General features: G+C 39.9%; 1 protein-coding gene across 6 annotated transcripts in view; it reads right to left on the bottom strand.

Moving 5' to 3' along the window:
* Positions 1 to 22,250, bottom strand: part of LOC141145285 (uncharacterized) — a 577,610-nt gene that overhangs the window by 158,798 nt on the left and 396,562 nt on the right. The window lies entirely within an intron of this gene.

Here is a 22,250-nt window from a genome sequence, read left to right as displayed (position 1 = left end):
GATCACAGTAAGCTGATTGTGGCCGTTTACCATGTGATTGCTCATCCATCCATCCATGCTCACCCATCCATACTCAGCATACTCATCCATCCATCCTCGTCCATACCCAGCATACTCATCCATCCATCCTCATCCATACTCAGCATACTCATCCATCCATCCATGCTCAGCCTTCCCATCCATAATTAGCCATACCCATCCAAACTCAGCCGTACCCAGCCATACCCAGCTATACTCAGCCGTACCATCTATATCCATCCGTACTCAGCCCTACCCAGCCATCCCATCTATACCCAGCCATACTCAGCTTACCCATCTGTACTCAGTCGTACCCGGCCATACTCATTCATGCTCAGCCATCCCCATCCACGACTCATCCATCCCCATTCATGCTCATCCATGCCACATCTATTATCATCCATCCCACATCCATGCCACTACAGTGCCTCACAAAAGTGTAATAGGTAGTCAAATTAGATTTGAAACTTATGTCCCTAGAACACCTGGTGGTACTCCCTGCATGTTGGTCCTCTGTGTGTGGCCAGGCTGTGGAAAAGTCTCACACATGTGGTATCACCATACTCAGGAGAAGTAGTAGAATGTATTTTGGGGTGTAATTTGTGCTATGTATGTGCTGTGTGTGAGAAATAACCTGCTAATATAACAATTTTGTGAAAAAAAACAAAAAACTTGATTTTGCAAAGAATTGTGGGAAAAAAATACAACTTCAAAAAACTCACCATGCATCTTACTAAATACCTTGGAATGTCTACTTTCCAAAAAGTGGTCATTTGAGGGTTATTTGTACTTTCCTGGCTTATTAGGGTCTCAAGAAATTAGATCGGCTGTCAGTACTTCAGGTGTGATCAATTTTCAGAGATTGGCACCATAGACTGTGGACTTTCACAAAGAATGCGGTAGCGGTATAAATTTTGAAATGGAAGTGAAATGCAGCGCTAATGATGATAAGAGATGGTAAGAAACACATCAATGATGATGAAAAGAAAACTTTTTTCTGGGAACCTCAGGACAGGAACCATCCATGCTCCGGAGAATTTCCTATGGCAGAGACTCCCTCCTTGGGCTTTCGAACCAACAGTTGTGACGTGGACTGTAGAAGATAGATCCCCCTTGAGATCCGGTGTTTCCAGGACCAACCATCGTCCATTAAGGATCTCAGAGCTCGTTTGATTCGGTGTTACCGACATCCGAATCCACTCCTGTTGGTAAGCGTATTCCATCTGTTTATATTCCATGACCGTATAATCCACGACACACAGGAGAAGATCCCTACACCAGTTTAATATTCTACACCCAGTCCATGTGTGGGAACTTTCTTGTGTTTACCTATAGCTCTCCATTGGGATATTACCAGGCTATACAAGAGAAGACTCCCACACCAGTATAACATCCACACCCAGCCTATATTTGGGACTTCTTTGTGTCTTATTTATAGCTATATATTGGGACACTACTACATCTCATTCAACACCGAACATTTTGTTTCATGTGTCATGCGTTCTAGTCATGTGTATATCTGTAATGATCATCATCATTGATGTGTTTCTTACCATCTGTTATCATCATTAGCGCTGCATTTCACTTCCATTTCTGTTTGCAATATTGGTCATATTTTATGTAGCTGCTTTTTTCATTGGGTTAGCACAGTGTAATTTACAGTTTTTCATCGAGGTATAAATTTTGGCCAAAATATATGAAGAAAAATTACTAAATTTGCAAAATTTTATAACAGAAACGAAGAAAAATGCATTTTTTTTTTACAGAATTTTCGGTCTTTTTTTTTATAGCACAGAAAAAAAACCCAGTGGTGATTAAATACTACCAAAAGAAAGCTCGATTTGTGTGAAAAAAAGAACAAAAATTTCATATAGGTACAGTGTTGCATGAGTAACTGTCATTCAAAATATGAGAGCAAAGAAAGCTGAAAAATGGTCTGGTTAGGAAGGGGGTTTAAGTGCCTAGTGGACAAGTGGTTAAATAAACTTTGATGATTATTTATATCTAAAAAAAAGATATATAAATATATATATATATTTTTTTTGCGGATACAAGTTCATTTTTTTCCCCAATAGAATTTATTGGTATTTAATACGATATACAATAAATTATTTTTTTTGTAAAAGGAAAGGAATAACTAGTAAGAATAAACTAGAAGAGCATTTGTTGGGTACATCCCATAAAATAGAAAAAAGCAAAGGAGAAAGTAACAATAATGAAAGCAGCTAGACATCAAGTGTGACATCCCAAGTGGGGAGGGTACTGGTGGGGTTGTCATGCCACCATTACAGATGAGCAGAACATGTGGCAGAGCCAGGCTAACCACTGCACACAAAAAGATTGGCTTTTGCCATTTATAACAGAAAACACGAGTTCACATTGGGTCTGAGTGTTAAGGTGTAACAGAAAAGAGACAAACTCTGGGGGGTCTGGTTGTTTCCATTCGGAGTCAATTGATTTCTTGGCAGCAATCAAGCAGTGAGTTACAAAAGTAAGATGAATCTTAGGCCATCATTCATAATGTAATAGAAGAAGGGCCATAGCTAGATCAGGGGCCCGTTTTATGCCAGTAACTGTTGAGATGACCCAAAAGGGGGTGACTGAGGCAGAGCCACCAAATATGCAAAAGGGAGCCTGTTTCACCACAATTCCTCCAACAGGACGGCAAGACATCTTTGGAGAATTTGTATATCCTAAGTGGAGTGAGGTACTAGCGCTGCACTGGTTTTAAGTGGGCTTCCCAATGCGAAGTACAGTGGGGGACCTTTAGAAGATTATTAGTTGCGTTGGTCCAATGTGTAAGGTTGAATGTGCCAGAGAGGTCTGATTCCCAGGTTTTCATAAATTGGGTTTTCTCCTGAGGAGGGAAGGCCAGGAGCAGTGGGTAGAAATATGTGATGCCTTTTTTGTTTGATGCAGGAAAAGCAAATAAAGGAGAGGATGTCTCTACTAAAATGTCGGATTTGAGGATGGATCCCAAGATGTGGCGGATATGTAGTTATTTATAAAAGTCTCCATGACGGAAGATGTAGCGCTTTTGTAGATCTTTATAGGAGAGGAGGTTAACGTTGTCTAGGAGGTGACCAATCGAGAGAATACCCGCTTTGTACCACTCACTGAAAGAGAGCCTCAGTGAAGAACTCCAAAACATTTAGAGAAAGAGTCTAAGTCAACAGAAGCTTTTTTAGGGAGGGCAGATCGGGAGTAAAGCCAGGGTGACATAGTTGCATTGATCGCGTAGAAAGGGGAAGGCGGTGGTGGGAGGCCAAGAAGGCGCGCACCCAGGAGTCCTTTGAGTGGTCGCCCTATAATGGCTTGTTCTATGTCGGTCCATTGTTTATCTTTCGTAGGTGACCGCCAGGTGGAAGCTTGATCCAGGATTACAGCATCCTATACAGGATGTTGTTACAGAAACAAGCTCTCTTTTTTCCTCACAAGTGATTTTTATGTGTGCCCAAAAAGTCCTTCCTACTATGTATATTTGTTGTTTAAGCTCTTGCCAACAAATGTCATTTTGGCAAAACAGAATGGCACATTAGGCTATAATCAAATAAGGTTTCTGTAGGGAACACCACCACCTTCATCTCAGACATCATGTTGCACTCAAAGTAAATGTCTTAAAACTGCAGGGGGAAGCTCTTCCTGGCATAACACAGCCTAAGACTCCCAAGTTTGATCTATGCATTGCTAGTGTAACATTTAACAAACAGGAAAAGTTTAGAAAAGTAATGAATTTGGCCTATACTTCCAAATCATTTTCAACAAGGTGTAAAATCAGTAATGTGGAAAAAGTTCCAGAACAATATCCAGAGAATTGCAGACCTCTCTTTTTTCATTTTAAGTCTGTGTTTATGACTCATAAGTGACTAAAACATGTGATATGAGAATCAGCAAGATGGAAACCACTGTTCACTAAAATAAAATAAAAATGCCAAAAAGCTTGTCTTTCAAGACTTCCAGAAGAGTATGTTTTGCCCACTTATAAAATCTTATAAAAGTAAATTTTTTGAACAACAAAAGTCAAACTGTTTCTAAAGCCAAGCTTTGTGGTTTCTGTGTGAAGATCTAGTAATGCTTTATAACCACCAAGTCTTGTTGCATTACTTTCATGGAAGGAGTTATTTATTTTTCTTTGCATCTAAAAACAGGGAAGAAGGCCATCAGGTCATAATTCATTGAGTTAAAACTGGGGACAGCTAGATTATGTAACAAGATGGTCAAACATAAAATGCAAGTCGTCAGTTGAGTAACTAATAAAAATAAGTTTGTATAAAGTACTAATTAACATTTGCATCTTACTCAGTAAGACCTGATTCACACTTACTGTATGCAGGCTCCAGTTTGCATATTGCATTTTGCTTTTTTCAAAACGTAATATTTTCTGTTTTTTGGTTCCATTGAAGTCTATGGAACCAAAAACCAGAAAATAATTCCTGGCCCTTTCCATGAAATGCATAGATGTGAACTACATCCATAGGAAACCATGTAAATGGACTGTAGTGTGTTTCTGCAAAACTGAAAACGCACTAAAAAATGCATAGGTCTGAACCAGGTCTTAGGATGCTGTGACAAGACTAACAGCTGCTATAGCTAAACACAAAGAAAAAGGCTAAAAATAAAACCTATGTGGTTCATGTCCAAAGTTAAAATAGTTATACATAACAAGAAAATAGCATTTAAAATATAAAAATGAAGGAACACTGTCATCATTTAAATGTTACAAAGAATTTAACAGAGTATGCAAAAAGGATATCACATTCAATATCCAAACTGAATATATTCCATGAAGATAACATAACTTTCAAAGGTGCTCAAGCAACCATGCTTCAGTGCCCAAACTCGCAACTCCACTGAATAATTGTAGTGTCCGCTCACCCTTCATATTAGATCTATGATACAGGTCACTTGCACTTTATTAACTACATGCTGACCAGCCACCGTCATTGTACTGCGGCAGATAGGCTTGTTCCCGTGAATCGCCGTCATTGCATGTCGGCTCAGAGACTGTAGTTTGTGGGCGACGGTGGCTGGTTGGCAAGTAGTTAATAAAGCGCAAGTGACCTGCATCATAGATCTAATATGAAGGTGAGTGGGCACTGCAATTATTCGGTGGAGTGGTGAGTTTGGGCACTGAAGCATGGTCACAGTCTACAATTAGAACACACCTTTACCCCTTAATCACCCCTGATGTTAACCCCTTCCCTACCAGTGTCATTAGTACAATAACAGTGCATATTTTTAGCACTGATTACTGTAATAATGTCACTGGTACCCAAAAAAGTGTCAAAAATGTCAGTTGTCCGATCTGTCCGCTACAATGTCGCAGTCCCGCTGAAAAATGCCTATCACCGCCATTACTAGTAAAAACAATAATAAAAATGCCATAAAGCTATTCCCTACTTTGTAGACGCTAGAACTTTTGCGCAAACCAATCAATATACGCTTATTGCGATTTTTTTTTACCAAAAATATGTAGAATATACAGTATCTCACAAAGGTGAGTACACCACTTACATTTTTGTAAATATTTTATTATATCTTTTTATGTGACAACACTAAAGAAATTACACTTTGCTACAATTTAAAGTAGTGAGTGTACAGCTTGTAAAAGAGTGTATATTTGCTGTCCCCTCAAAATAACTCAACCACAGCCATTAATGTCTAAACCACTGGCAACAAAAGTGAGCAAGCTGTACACTCACTACTTTACATTGTAGCAAAGTGTCGTTTCTCCAGTGTTGTCACATGAAAAGATATAATAAAATATTTACAAAAATGTGAGGGGTGTACTCACTTTTGTAAGATACTGTATATTGGCCTAAACTGAGGAAGAAATTCGTTTTTTTTATTTTTTTGGGGGGATATTTGTTATAGCAAAAAGTAAAACATATTGCTTTGTTTAAAAATTGTTGCTTTTTTTGTTTATAGCACAAAAAATAAAAACAGCAGAGGTGGTCAAATACCACCAAAAGAAAGCTCTATTTGTGGGAAAAAAAAGGACATCAACTTTGTTTGGGTACAGCATTGCACGACCACGCAATTGTCAGTTAAAGGGACACAGTGAAGTATTGCTAAAAATGGCCTGGTCATTAAGGGGGAAAATCTTCAGGTCCTTAAGTGGTTACATAATCTTTGCAACTCCTTCTCTAGCTGTTAGCTGCTACTTCATCTATACTGTCCCCTTAAGGGCTCCAACTGTGCTGCTTCCACTTGGCTTACTACTTAAAAGAAGCTGTTTATACAGGGCTTGGACATAAATATGGAAACACCAGGTAAAAGAACAAAATAATTACGTAATATGGTGTTGGACTGCCTTTGGCATCCAAGACGTTCTGAATTCTCCTGGGAATTGACAAGTATAAGTCTTGGATGGTGGATAATGGAATCTGATACCAGTTGACTGTGTTGACTGCGCTTATGCTTATCAGACTTTTTTCTCGGAAACGCTATATGCCTTCATGACTTTTGACACTATACCTCGCGACACCACAAATAAGTTGGCAAATTCAGTCACAGAGGCACCAGCTAAGTGGGCACCAACAGTTTGCCCATCTTGAAGCTCAGTTACTAAGAGAGCACCCAGTAAATGACGAAAGCGAGGCTTCCCATCTGTTATCTAGGTATATCATCACACAGCAGAAGCCAAAGATTGTGAGGAAAGGGGGAATAGCCTGTTTTAAAGCCCCCTTTTCCTCATGGGATGGTGGTGGTAGGAATTTCAAGCCCCCCCCATTTATGGATTTCAATGGGGGGTTTTGTGATAGGCAAAAAAGTTAAGCTGATTGGGAATGTTCTGAAAGTTCTGGGGGTCCTCTAGGGTAGGTAATTTAAGGTTACCTGACCTCCCAGAACATTCCAGAAATTCCCAGGACTCCTATTTCAGCAGGAGGTTGAGGGGGGTCATTTTCCAGTTACTAGAGGGATATTTGAAGAGCGTCCTATTGATTTTGTATACAGTTTTAAAGTATTTCTTGATTAAAAGAGTAATGGTGAATTATTAATTCTTTATATTTGTGAAAACTAATAAACAAGGCCACAGCCGCTAGAAATTCAGTTTGGTGTGTCTAGTGTTCTTTGTATGTTTGGAATTTATGCCGCCTACCATCCCATGTTACTAAATGTTACTTTGTGAAAAGTCATGATTGCCTTTTACATGATTTTACTTATTGCCTTATGATTTCACTTTCTAAGATATAATATTCACATATTGATTCATTAGGAGGTATATTTTATTTGATTTAACCAGTTGCCGACCGCCTCACGCAGATATACTGCGGCAGAATGGCACGGGCAGGCAAAATCACGTACCTGGTGACGTACGATCGGACCCCCCCGGTGCCCGAGGCGGTCAGCTTTGGAGATGAGATCATTCCCCTGCCTCTGTATAGTACACAGAGGCAGAGGAAATGATGTCATCTCTCCTCGGCTCGTCATTTTCCGTTGCGGCGCCGAGGAGAGAAGACTGCAATGTGAGTGTAAAACACAACACATCACAGTAGAACATGCCAGGCACACAATACACCCCCCTTTACCCCCCGATCACCCCCTAATCACCCCTCCCCTCCCCCTGTCACACTGACAACAAGCAGTTTTTTTTTTCTGATTACTGCATGGTGTCAGTTTGTGACAGTTAGTGTGGTAGGGCAGTTAGTATTAGCCCCCTTTAGGTCTAGGGTACCCCCCTAACACCCCCAATAAAGTTTTAACCCCTTGATCACCCCCCGTCGCCAAGCAATCATTTTTCTGATCGCTGTATTAGTGTCACTGGTTACGCTAGTTAGGGAGGTAAATATTTAGGTTCGTCGTTAGCGTTTTATAGCGTCAGGGACCCCCATATACTATCTAATAAATGTTTTAACCCCTTGATTGCCCCCTAGTCAACCCTTTCACCACTGATCACCGTATAACCGTTACGGGTGACGCTGGTTAGTTCGTTTGTTTTTTATAGTGTTAGGGCACCCGCCGTTTATTACCTAATAAAGGTTTAGCCTCCTGATCAACCGGCGGTGATATGCGTCACCCCAGGCAGTGTCAGATTAGCGCCAGTACCACTAACACCCAGCCATGCACTGTACACCTCCCTTAGTGGTATAGTATCTGAACGGATCAATATCTGATCCGATCAGATCTATACTAGCGTCCCCAGCAGTTTAGGGTTCCCAAAAACGCAGTGTTAGTGGGATCAGCCCAGATACCTGCTAGCACCTGCATTTTGCCCTCCGCCCAGCCCACCCAAGTGCAGTATCGATCGATCACTGTCACTTACAAAACACTAAACGCATAACTGCAGCATTCGCAGAGTCAGGCCTGATCCCTGCGATCGCTAACAGTTTTTTTGGTAGCATTTTGGTGAACTGGCAAGCACCAGCCCCAGTACCGCTAACACCCACACACACACCGTACACCTCCCTTAGTGGTATAGTATCTGAACGGATCAATATCTGATCCGATCAGATCTATACTAGCGTCCCCAGCAGTTTAGAGTTCCAAAAACGCAGTGTTAGCGGGATCAGCCCAGACACCTGCTAGCACCTGCATTTTGCCCCTCCGCCCGGCCCAGCCCACCCAAGTGCAGTATCGATCGATCACTGTCACTTACAAAACACTAAACGCATAACTGCAGCGTTCGCAGAGTCAGGCCTGATCCCTGTGCTCGCTAACAGTTTTTTTGGTAGCGTTTTGGTGAACTGGCAAGCACCAGCAGCCTAGTACACCCCGGTCGTAGTCAAACCAGCACTGCAGTAACGCTTGGTGACGTGGCGAGTCCCATAAGTGCAGTTCAAGCTGGTGAGGTGGCAAGCACAAGTTGTGTCCCACTGCCACCAAGAAGAAGACAAACACAGGCCTGTCATGCCCATAATGCCCTTCCTGCTGCATTCGCCAATCCTAATTAGGAACCCACCACTTCTGCAGCGCCCGTACTTCCCCATTCACATCCCCAACCAAATGCAGTCGGCTGCATGAGAGGCATTTTCTTTATGTCCTCCCAAGTACCCCTACCCAACGAACCCCCCAAAAAAGATGTTGTGTCTGCAGCAAGCACGGATATAGACGTGACACCCGCTATTATTGTCCCTCCTGTCCTGACAATCCTGGTCTTTGCATTGGTGAATGTTTTGAACGCTACCATTCACTAGTTGAGTATTAGCGTAGGGTACAGCATTGCACAGACTAGGCACACTTTCACAGGGTCTCCCAAGATGCCATTGCATTTTGAGAGACCCGATCCTGGAACCGGTTACAGTTATAAAAGTTACAGTTACAAAAAAAAAGTGTAAAAAAAAAAAAACCACAAAAAAAAATAAAATAAAAAAAAAAAATAGTTGTCGTTTTATTGTTCTCTCTCTCTCTCTATTGTTCTGCTCTTTTTTTACTGTATTCTATTCTGCAATGTTTTATTGTTATTATGTTTTATCATGTTTGCTTTTCAGGTATGCAATTTTTTATACTTTACCGTTTACTGTGTTTTATTGTTAACCATTTTTTTGTCTTCAAGTACGCCATTCACGACTTTGAGTGGTTATACCAGAATGATGCCTGCAGGTTTAGGTATCATCTTGTTATCATTCTTTTCAGCCAGTGGTCGGCTTTCATGTAAAAGCAATCCTAGTGGCTAATTAGCCCCTAGACTGCTTTTACAAGCAGTGGGAGGGAATGCCCCCCCCACCGTCTTCCGTGTTTTTCTCTGGCTCTCCTGTCTCAACAGGGAACCTGAGAATGCAGCAGGTGATTCAGCCAGCTGTCCATAGAGCTGACAGAGACCAGATTGGCTCCAAACATCTCTATGGCCTAAGAAACCGGAAGCTACCAGCATTTTATGACTTAGATTTCGCCGGATGTAAACAGCGCCATTGGGAAATTGGGAAAGCATTTTATCACACCGATCTTGGTGTGGTCAGATGCTTTGAGGGCAGAGGAGAGATCTAGGGTCTAACAGACCCCAATTTTTTCAAAAAAGAGTACCTGTCACTACCTATTGCTATCATAGGGGATATTTACATTTCCTGAGATAACAATACAAATGATTTAAAAAAAAATGAAAGGAACAGTTTAAAAATAAGATAAAAAAGCAAAAAAAAAAAAAAAAAAAAAAAAGCACCCCTGTCCCCCCCTGCTCTCGCACTAAGGCGAACGCAAGCGTCGGTCTGGCGTCAAATGTAAACAGCAATTGCACCATGCATGTGAGGTATCATCGCAAAGGTCAGATCAAGGGCAGTAATTTTAGCAGTAGACCTCCTCTGTAAATCTAAAGTGGTAACCTGTAAAGGCTTTTAAAGGATTTTAAAAATGTATTTATTTTGTTGCCACTGCACGTTTGTGCGCAATTTTAAAGCATGTCATGTTTGGTATCCATGTACTCGGCCTAAGATCATCTTTTTTATTTCATCAAACATTTGGGCAATATAGTGTGTTTTAGTGCATTAAAATTTAAAAAAGTGTGTTTTTTCCCCAAAAAATGCTGTGCAAATACTGTGTGAAAAAAAATGAAACACCCACCATTTTAATCTGTAGGGCATTTGCTTTAAAAAAATATATATATTGTTTGGGGGTTCTAAGTAATTTTCTTGCAAAAAAAAAAATTTTTTCATGTAAACAAAAAGTGTCAGAAAGGGCTTTGTCTTCAAGTGGTTAGAAGAGTGGGTGATGTGTGACATAAGCTTCTAAATGTTGTGCATAAAATGCCAGGACAGTTCAAAACCCCTCCAAATGACCCCATTTTGGAAAGTAGACACCCCAAGCTATTTGCTGAGAGGCATGTCGAGTCCATGAAATATTTTATATTGTGACACAAGTTGCAGGAAAGAGACAAATTTTTTTTTTTTTGCACAAAGTTGTCACTAAATGATATATCGCTCAAACATGCCATGGGAATATGTGATCTGTAGGGCATTTGCTTTAAAAAAATATATAATGTTTGGGGGTTCAAAGTAATTTTCTTGCAAAAAAAAAATTTTTTTTCATGTAAACAAAAAGTGTCAGAAAGGGCTTTGTCTTCAAGTGGTTAGAAGAGTGGGTGATGTGTGACATAAGCTTCTAAATGTTGTGCATAAAATGCCAGGACAGTTCAAAACCCCTCCAAATGACCCCATTTTGGAAAGTAGACACCCCAAGCTATTTGCTGAGAGGCATGTCGAGTCCATGAAATATTTTATATTGTGACACAAGTTGCAGGAAAGAGACAAATTTTTTTTTTTTTGCACACAGTTGTCACTAAATGATATATCGCTCAAACATGCCATGGGAATATGTGAAATTACACCCCAAAATACATTCTGTTGCTTCTCCTGAGTACAGGGATACCACATGTGTGGGACTTTTTGGGAGCCTAGCCGCGTACAGGACCCCGAAAACCAAGCACCGCATTCAGGCTTTCTAAGGGCGTCAGTTAATTACAAAACACTCATATTTTGTTCTATAAAGCAGCGCACAAATCTATCTTTACATACTTAAGCAGGGTGTCTTTTAATCTAAGCCTAATAATATAAAATTACACCTAATAAGTTGCTAATACTACTGTTCCACTTTTGTCTTCCCAAAGAATCAGAATCAGATCAGCCCAGCATATGTTCAAGAGTTTGGAGTGCTGCTGCAGGTAAATCTCTTCTTAAAAATGAATATTTTCAAAACATTAAACTGATTCTCCAATTAATCTAATCAAAACAAAATAGTTTTGGATTATTGAAGAAAGCTACCATTTTGCTAAACTCAGTTTTGTCTCTGTCTGGTGTGGCAATGGGTGTCACAGACAATTCTTAATTTCTATAACAGATACTGTGAACAGTGCATGTTTCTGCTACAACATGGGGTGCTAATGCTTGTGTAAAGGGTTAACTGAGGAGTTAAATGACCCCAGTGATGATCACTCTCAGTCTACTGTGGCCCATAAATTGTAATCCAGGTGGAAAATCTATGTGAAGCGTGAGGCTGAGAGTACCATCATCAAACTCCAGGCTGCAGCAAATTTTCTTATTTTCTGAATAGTAACAGGAGTCACCTCTGACAAGCACAAAATATGTCAGAGGTTAACTAATATTCAATAGATAAAAAAAGGTTGCTTGAGCTAAAAGTGCAGTGAATAATTTCCTTTTCTAATCCAAGAAAATTGTTTTAAAATAGTGATTGAATAATTTATTAAATAAACAAAATCTGCAACACATTGTAAACTGGAATTAAGTGAATATATTCTCACAAGAATGCTGCATACAATCTTGTTCCCTGCCATAAAAGGCTAATATGGCATGACACCTGATTAATACCAGAATTACAAAATTACTAAATATCAAAAGTTGCCCAGATTTGGTACATAATATTTGCATGCAGCTAGTATGCACTTAACTAAGTTTTCAGAAGATTAAAAAAATATCCGCTGGTATAAATATGTTTAATCTACAGTAGCCCCCCCCCCCCAAACCTATGTCCAAATTCTGGGCTGATCTCACACCTTGACACTTTTGGGAAGGCAAAAGTGGAACAGTAGTATTAGCAGCACATCAGGTTTAATTTCATACATTCATAGTCATAATAATTTCTCTATGGATAATTGCCTAACATTTTGTGCTCCTTTTTTCTCTCTTACAGTTTATGGAATTTGACCATTGTGGTAAGAGTTACATCTACTGCATTTTTGGTGTAAATTGTCATTTTTTGGTTATTAGACACAATGTGTACATTTGGAGTCAGTCTTACCCGAAAATTAACAACTTAATCTCATGGAGTAAGAAAATGTAGTCATATGACCTGACTTTGCCAAATACCTTTCAAACCCCATGAAACAAGCATGATTTAATGTTATGTTAAATGAAACATGCTAATTTCTTATCAAAACTTTACTGGAGGAAAGAAAATAATCTGTGTTTGAATCAGTTAAAAGCTTGAAGGTCAATAAATATTTAATTTGGAAATAACATTTGGAAAACAAAAAAATTCAATAGCTGTAGAACCTAAATAGCTTAGGAAATAAAAGCATGGGAGTAAGATTTTACAAATGCATTTATTTTCTAAAATTACAGTGCCTTAAAAAAGTATTCATACCCCTTGACATTTTCTACATGTCATGTTACAACCAAAGACGTAAATGTATTTTATTTTGATTTTATCAACACAAAGTGCCACATAATTGTGAAGTGGAAGGAAAGTGATAAATGGCTTTCCAAATTTTTTACAAAAAAGTATCTGAAAAGTGTGGCATGCATTTGTATTCAGCCCCTCTGGGTCAATACTCCGTTGAACCACCTATCGCTGCAATTACAGCTGCAAGTCTTTCTGGTATGTCTCTACCAGCTTTGCACATCTAGAGAGTGAAATTGTTCTTTGCAAAATAGCTCAAGCTCTGTCAGATTGGATGGAGAGTGTCTGTGAACAGCAATTTTCAAGTCTTGCCACAGATTCTCAGTTGGATTTAGGTCTGGACTTTGACTGGGCCATTCTAACACATGAATATGCTTTGATCTAAACCTTTCCATTGTAGCTCTGGGTGTATGTTTAGCCTCGTTGTACTCCTGGAAGGTGAACCTCCGCACCAGTCTTAAGTCTTTTGCAGACTCTAACGGGTTTTCTTCTAAGATTGACCTGAATTTGGCTCCATCCATCTTTTAATGAACTCTGACCAGCTTCCCACATTCCCTCCACAACTTTATTCCTGACCTGTCTGGTGTGTTCCTTGATCTTATTGATGCGGTTTGTTCACTAAGGTTCTCTAACAAACCTTTGAGGGCTTCACAGAACAGCTGTATTTATACGGAGATTAAATTACACACTGGTGGACTCTATTTACTAATAAGGTCACTTCTAAAGGCAATTTGTTCCACTAGATTTTAGTTAGGGGTATCACTTTGTGTTGGTCTATCACATAAAATCCCAATAAAATACATTTACGTTTTTGGCTGTAACATGACAAAATGTGGGAAATTTGAAGGGGTACGAATACCTTTTCAAGGCACTGTATATTGAGATAACACTGCATAGGCATCTTAGATAAAAAAAAATGCTTTACAGTGTTCCCTGGTTTAAGATTTACTGCACTTTTATACAATTAAACTATAATGATCCCTGAAGTCTTACAATTTCATGCTTACACTCTTAGCATAACCATGCTGTGCGGCCAAGAAGGAACAACTGGAAACCTTTCTAGCCTGTCCTGAAATATTTTGCTTATGTGTGGACTAATCCCTTTCATACCTTATAGGGAGACCAATTGACAGATGTTGGCTCTATTAGAATGAATGGCATATTGTCCTAATGCCCTGTACACACGACCGGTTTTCCCGTCAGAATAGGTTTTTCCGACGGAGTTCCGACGGAATTCCGCTGAAACTGTCCGACCGTCAAGAACGTGGTGACGTACAACACGTACGACGGGACTAGAAAAAGGAAGTTCAATAGCCAGTAGCCAATAGCTTCCATCTCGTACTTGCCTCAGAGCATGCGTCGTTTTTGGTCCGTCGGAACAGCATATAGATTTCCCGATAGGAATTGGTTCAGTCGGAAATATGTATAACATGTTCTCTTTCTAGGTCCGTCAGAATTTGACGGAAAAAGTCCGATGAGACATACACATGATCGGAATATACAATGAAAAGCTCCCGTCTGACTTTTTCTGTCGGACATTCCATTCGTGTGTACGCGACATTACATGCGCTGAAACTTTGGGTCCAGCCAAGAGCATTTTCAGAAATGACAACCACTGAGATGTGCAACATGGACAAGTTTATGAAAGTAATCATCATTCTTTTATGTACATTTATTTATTTATTTTACGTAGTCGATTAGTAATATTTTACTGAATGCACTGAACTAACCTTTGCAGTTTGTTCACCAATGCTCTACACCCTGATGTTCCTACACAGTCAAACACATATGTACACAAACTATGGTTAAAGTGGTTGTAAACCCGAAAAAAACAACAACCCTGCAAGACAAAGGCATAATGAGCCAGTATGCATCGCATACTGGCTCATTATGAAATACTTACCTTAGACCAAAGCTGCTGCAGCGGTCCCCGCGCACTGCTGTGACCGGTTACATGTTTTCTGGAGTTTTTTCCGGGTTTTCAGGCTGCGGCGCTGTGATTGGCCAGAGCCACGATGACGTCACTCCCACGCTTGCGCGCGGGAGTCACTGGTCATGGCACAGCTGCTGAATAAATGGCACAAGCGAGCCGTTTCTTCAGTGCGCATGCTCCGATGACGTCGGCGCAAGTGTAAATTGTAAATATCTCCTAAACCGTGCAGGTTTAGGAGATATTTACAGTACCTACAGGTAAGCCTTATTATAGGCTTACCTGTAGGTACAAGTGCTGTAACTAGGTTTACAACCAATTTAATTCTGAATAGAATCCAACTAACCTTCCAGTATCTTCCTGGACTGTGGAACCTGCACAAATGTTGAGAACATACAAATTGCACGCACTTGTTGTCCTTCCTGGACTAAAACACTACAAAGGCAAGGGTACTAATCAGCCATCCTGTTGTCCTCTAAAGCTGAAATGAATGCTCTTTGTTAGCTGCCACTACAGGTAAAATAAGATAGGAAAACCATGTCTGTGTGCTCAAAAGTAATAACTCTGTTATGCCATTGGTGTTTTGTTCTGATTGTCCATTGAAGCTTTCACATATTTATCTATAAATGTTATGAGTTAAAGCAAAAGAAAAAAGTTGTCACGTGGTGCAAGAAATGTGTTCAAGATTTATTTACAAATTTATATATTTAACCATAGACGGTTACCTATATAATATACAGTGACATATATTGACTTTGGAGCACACTGTTTATACACGTTTGATGCTTTGGTGTAGTTGATTGATATATACACATTTTATACATTTGTTTATTGTTACTTTTGTGGGAATTTAGTTCATTTTATGATGGAGACATTTGATTGATTTATTTCCATTTGAATATGCAATTTATTTATTAGAAGTTTGCGGGAGCATAGCATATGCACACCTTATAAGGATGGTGGCGGAGCATATTTATGTGTGAATTGGCTATTCACATATTATAATTTTTCGGTATTTGTGGGAAAAAAAGTTTTTGTTTGCAGCCACTGGTCTAGATTAATTTTATTTGACAATTATGGTATTTACACATGTTTGAAGTAGTAAGCGCGGGTTTCTCACGATAATTTAATTTATATAAACTGTATGCACTTGTTGTGCTTCCTGGACTCAAACACTACAAAGCCCAAGGGTACTAATCAGCCACCTTGTTGTCCTCTAAAGCTGAAATTAATGTTCTTTGTTAGCTGCAATTACAGGCAAAAAAAGTTAGGAAAACCACATCCATGTGCTCAAAAGTAATAACCCCGTTATGCCATTGGTGTTTTGTTCTGAAGCTTTAACATATTTATCTATAAATGTTATTAAATGTCATTAAAATATCCGATACAAACCAGTTTATAGAAATTATGAAATACATCTTTACAGGTCATTTAATTAATTATGCTCTGCTCTTTCCTAAAACTGATTGCCCTTAAAGCTAGAGACTCTGGAAAGATTTAATGCATGTCACTGCACTAAAATAAACTTCTGGCCCATGGTATGATGATAATCAGAGCTGTTGGGGAACTGGAAAAGAACAGTTTTTGATTATAATGTGGCTAAGTTTCAAAACAGGACTTCTTACCAGGTGCTGCCCTCTAATTTTATAAATAGGCCCACGCACTCTGCTGGCTTCTGCTGCTGGAATTCAAATGAAAAACACCATTCTGAATGTGTTCACGATTTTACCTAGGCTGAATTAATAGCACTTCAGATTTAACTTTGAAACCTCTCCCACCTCTTCAGGGAGCCACCTCACAGCCTCGCAAGTCTGCGCTTTCCCAGTGGGGGGAAAAGCCTCCCAATTAAGGAGGCATTTCAAAACTGCTGACAAAATGCAATATTGAGATATGTATAAATATTTCATATGATGCTTGAAAGTTTGCTCGAGCTGTCTGGCAATCTTTCTTTCAAATGGAAAAGAAAGTCGTGATGCCAAACACATAATGTAATAAAAACACAGACTAAACTTCAATTCACTTACCTACAATTTGTGACATGTGTGGTATTTAAAGGTTTTCACTTTTGCAGTTTGGTTGAACATTTGATACTTTGCTAAATAATACATTAAATATATTGAAGATCTGAGTAATGGAAGTTTGAGTGATGGTGTTTTAAAAGCGGAAATTTAGCAGTATATCCATGTAGACAAATGAGCCCACTTATTAAACACTAAAACAGCATGGACTTTTACTTTACTGAATTAACAGTATGTTACCACTTTCACTAACCAAAACTTTCATATTCTGCTTTTAGGCAGAGATGGGTTACATCTTTTTGAGATTATTCCCAAATGCTACCAATTTAACTACAGTGGTCAAAAACCCAACAGTAGATAATCCAAAGGAATATGAAGCGCAAACAAGTTTGGCTGGTTTGCCACAGTGCCTGAGATAATGCCAATCGTTGTATATCAAGGCAGAAGAAGCAAATGTCCAAATGGAAATCTTCTCTCTAGCATCCCCAAAACAGTAGATAAAAAAATCTACTGAATCCATTCAAAAATGATTTCTCAGTGTTAGATTTCTTTTGCCTCATGTTAAGTTGTCTATTAAAAAAGATGGAAGTTGTCCTTTGTCAATCAATTTGTGTTTGATTTAGGTGAAACAGACTACAATAGAAAGGTGCTCTGTAGGTAGCACCATAAAATCTGCTGTCAAAGACTTGTAGCTGTTTCAAGTGTAAACCGATTAAACTGAATGAAAAGCCTTTTTGTTTTTCATAGAGTAGGGAATGGTTATGACCCCTGACAAATAGGGTGAATCTCTCCAGAGTGGACGCACAACAAAATTGACACTTCCTCACTTAATTCAAAATGCTATTCAACATTGCAAAAAAAGTTTAACTGGTAATTTTTTGGATCACACTGACTCAGGGCTTTAGAGGTTTTTTACATATGATTTGTGCTGGATGCAGTAGAGTATATTGCATTCATGTTATTTGAAAGGTGTTTCATCCAAGCTCCAAATGCTCTTTGGTAGTTGGGGTGCCAAAAAAGGAAAAAAATGCAAAAAGTCTTACCTGCTCAAAATGCACATGAGTAATTAGACCAATAATTACAGCGATGGGGGAATACAAAATAAAAAGTAGAAATGTGTGCAAATACTCCTATATACACCCATGAAAAAGCCCCACTTTTATTTCAATTTTTTTTATTGACCTTTTTAGGCATCAATACATAAAAGATTTAAGACAAATATTTGGACATGACACTGCATTGTTGCATTACATAGTTACATAGTAGGTGAGGTTGAAAAAGACACAAGTCCATCAAGTCCAACCTATGTGTGTAATTATATGTCAGTATTACATTGTATATCCCTGTATATTGTGGTTGTTCAGGTGCTTATCTAATAGTTTTTTAAAACTATCGATGCCCCCCACTGAAACCACTGCCTGTGGACGGCAATTCCACATCCTTGCTGTTCATACAGTAAAGAACCTTCTATGCAGTTTAAGGTTAAACCTCTTTTCTTCTAATTTTAATGAGTGGCCACGTGTCTTATTAAAAACTCCCTTCCGCAAAAAAGTTTTATCCTTATTGTGGGGTGACCAGTACAGTATTTATACATTAAAATCATATCCCCTCTCAAGCGTCTCTTCTCCAGAGAGAATAATTTTAGTGCTCGTAACCTTTCTTCATAACTAATATCCTCCAGATCCTTTATTAGCTTTGTTGCCCTTCTCTGTACTCGCTCCATTTCCAGTACATCCTTCCTGAGGATTGGTGTCCAGAACTCGACAGCATACTCCAGGTGAGGCCGGACCAGGGTCTTGTAGAGTGGCCGAATTATCACTTTATCTCTGGAGTCAATCCCCTTTTAAATGTATGCCAATATTCTGTTTGCTTTGCTAGCAGCAGCTTGGCATTGCATGCCATTGCTGAGCCTATCATCTACTAGGACCTACAGGTCCTTTTCCATCCTTGATTTCCCCCAGAGGTTCTCCCCCCCAGTGAGTAGATTGCATTCATATTTTTGCCACCCAAATGCATTATTTTAAACTTTTCCACATTAAACCTCATTTGCCATGTAGTTGCCCACCCCATTAATTGACAGGATCATTGCCAACATGGAATCTAGTGTTCACCCAATATTTTTCATTGAGAGATGAGACGTGGATGATAGGTTACCCGAGAGTTGTATCCAACAAAAAGAAGACTCTGCGCGATACATGAAAAAGCCAGACTAAAATCAAGACAAACTACAAAGGGAATATGTAAGGAAGCAACTGAGAGAGACTACAGCCCTGGTTAAACTTAAGTATAAGGATATAGTTCATAGACTAGCAGACAGATGGGCAGATCATCTTTAAAGATGAGATGGTGAGGACCTGTTGGTTTAAGAGGCATGAGAAGACACTTGAACATGCCAATCTGTATATTGGAAAGATGATAAAAGGCTGTTATTTCTGTATCCGGCAAAGTATGTTCCATAAAGGTGCGCCATCTAGAGGTAAAACATCTAAAGAAGTTTTGCAATTCCATGTCCAGCTTCTTCTTGTACATTGATATTTTCAGTTTGCTTGACCAATAAACAAAAATAAATCCATTGCGAGTATAGGGGAAGTTTCTCTGATCCATCCATTCTAAGATGCAGAGCTGGAGAACTATAACCAAATAGTAGTAAGAAGGGATCTTTAGGAATAGAACAATTGGTTACTCCATATACAATCATGGTCAAAAATATTGTCACTCCTGCATTTCTATCAGATAAGGCACCACTTTGCCCAGAAAATTGTTGCAATTACAAATGTTTAGGCGTTTTCATGTGTATTTCTTTTGTTTGTATTGGTATGACACAAAGAGTGGAGAAACAAAAAGCCACATCTGACACATTCCACACAAAACTCCTAAATGGACTGGACAAAAAATTTGGCACCCTCAATTTAATATTTGGTAGCACACCCCTTGGAAAAAATAACTGAAGTCAATTGCTTCCTGTAACAATGAGTTTCTTACACCTCTCTACTGGAATTTTGGACCACTCTTCTTTTGCCATCTGCTCCAAGTCTCTCGCTGTTTTGAGGATCTCTGCTGTTTTGCACAGGTGCTCTATGGTATTTAGATCTGGACAGTTCAGTACTCTTCAGAGCTTTGTCAAACTATTTCTGGGTGCTTTTTCATGTGTGCTTTGGGTCATTGCCCTGCTCTAAGACCCATGACCTCTGACAGAGACCCAACTTTCTGACACTGGGCCCTACATTGCACCCCAGAATTATTTGGCAGTCTTCAGATTTCATAATTCCATCTCCTTACTCTATCTGACACACAACAGAAAAGTTGAGTAAATTTTCACCATTTTAACTGGTTGCCGAAGTGATTTCTATACTATCAGCACCTGCTAATTGACACAATTACAAATTACAGAAGCATCACAAACTCGGAATGCAATTATTTCTTACAATTTTGAGAATGTGCCAATAATTTGGCCAGTCCACTTTTGGAGTTTTGCGTGGAATGTGTCAGATTTGGCTTTTTGTTTCTACAATTTTTATTCGTCATACTAATACAAACAAAAGAAATAAATATGAGAATGCCTAAACATTTTAATTGCCACAATTCTCTGGGCGAAGTGGTGCATTATCTGGCAGAAATGCAGGGGTGCCAATATTTTTGCCCATGACTGTATAAAGTTCATCACTTGGTCCCAGAAGTTAGTAATTAAAGGGCACAACCAGAAACAGGGCGTATGAGAGGGCCAACTGGAACTGCACAGGGGACAGGCAACCTTAGGGTTATCTGTTGCTGAAATTGAGAATGAAGGCCCTATGGAGTAACTTGAAATGAGATTCTCTTCAAAGGTCACAAGTTTCCATACATTCTTATTAGGGGTGTTGAAAATAATCATTGAATCGATGCATCGCGATTCAGCCTTACGCGATTCTGCATCGATGCAGAGAAAGACCTGTATGTCATTGATCTTCCCCAGGGCGGCCACTCACCAGTGCCTGAATGGATCATACACAGTGGGCATCTCCCGCTGTGTCACTGAGCTTTGATCTGTAAATCCCGGGAGCCAGTCGTCCTCTTCCCTCCTCCAGTGGCCGCTGTAGCAGAGTTCCGCCTCCTAGACTGGGTCCTGTGATAGACGGAACACTGATCCGATCAGTGTTCTGTCTATCACAGGACCCAGTCTAGGAGGCAGGGCTCTGCTACAGTGGCTGCTGGAGGAGGAAGAGAAGGGAGGAGGATGATGATTAAGAGCGTGCCAGGATACACAGATCAAAGCTCCGTGACACAGCGTGAGATGCCTGTGTATGATCCATCAAGGCACTGGTGAATCTGCATTAATGGGGCACAGTGAGGCTGGTTATTGGGCACAGTGAGGCTGACTGATGATGGGCACAGTGACTCTGCTTTTATGGGCACAGTGAGGCTGATTGATGGGTACAATGAGTCTGCATTTATGGGCACAATGAGGTTGTGGCACAAAGTGGAAGCTCCGCTTATCTTTCTCCTCCCCCCTGATGCCATTTGGCACCTTTCGGGGGGGAGCGAGAACCTGTTTTTGACAGGTACCTGAGTCCACTCTTGTTGGACCTCGCCGCGGTGAGGTACATCAAAATTTCGGCCCCCTCCTTCTTCCCCACCTCCGGGCCATTTTAAAAGCACAGCGCGCTTCACGCACTGCCAGTTTCCCTTACAGGCTATGGTGGTGGCAGCACCCGAGAGCCGATGGAAAAATCGTCTGGGGTGCCGACATCACTGGATTCCAGGACAGGTAAGTGTCCTAATATTACAGTATGTGTAGCTGCTGACTTTTAATTTTTCCAACGGGGGGGGCTGAAGCACAGCTTTAATAGCTGCTTCCCTACAGTAGCCAGGGAATGATAGGTTTGAACCTGGAAGTGACATAATACATTAAACTTTCAGGTTCATTTATTGCAGTGGAAATTGGGGAACAGATTTTCTTCAATCTTCTCCCACACATTGGGTTAGGGCATTTTAGTACGGTCCTGGGCTCCCTGGAGGACTGGGAAAGCCTGGGAACCCCCATGGCAGGTACTGGAAGGAGGGTGGCAACTTTTTGCTACAGTAAAAGTGATTGTCGGCTTAAAAAAACAATACCAGGCTCACAACTGCAACATCAGCAACTTCTTGCTACCATAAAAGTGATTGTCGCCTTAAAAAAACAAAACAATACATCAGCTGTGAGCGTATTTTAACCCCTTCAATACCAAGATGTTTATAAA

The sequence above is a fragment of the Aquarana catesbeiana genome, linkage group LG05, assembly GCF_042186555.1.
Source record: "Aquarana catesbeiana isolate 2022-GZ linkage group LG05, ASM4218655v1, whole genome shotgun sequence".
Classification (NCBI taxonomy): domain Eukaryota; kingdom Metazoa; phylum Chordata; class Amphibia; order Anura; family Ranidae; genus Aquarana; species Aquarana catesbeiana.
Note: the sequence above shows the minus strand (reverse complement) of the source record. Positions and strands in the feature narration are given on the sequence as shown.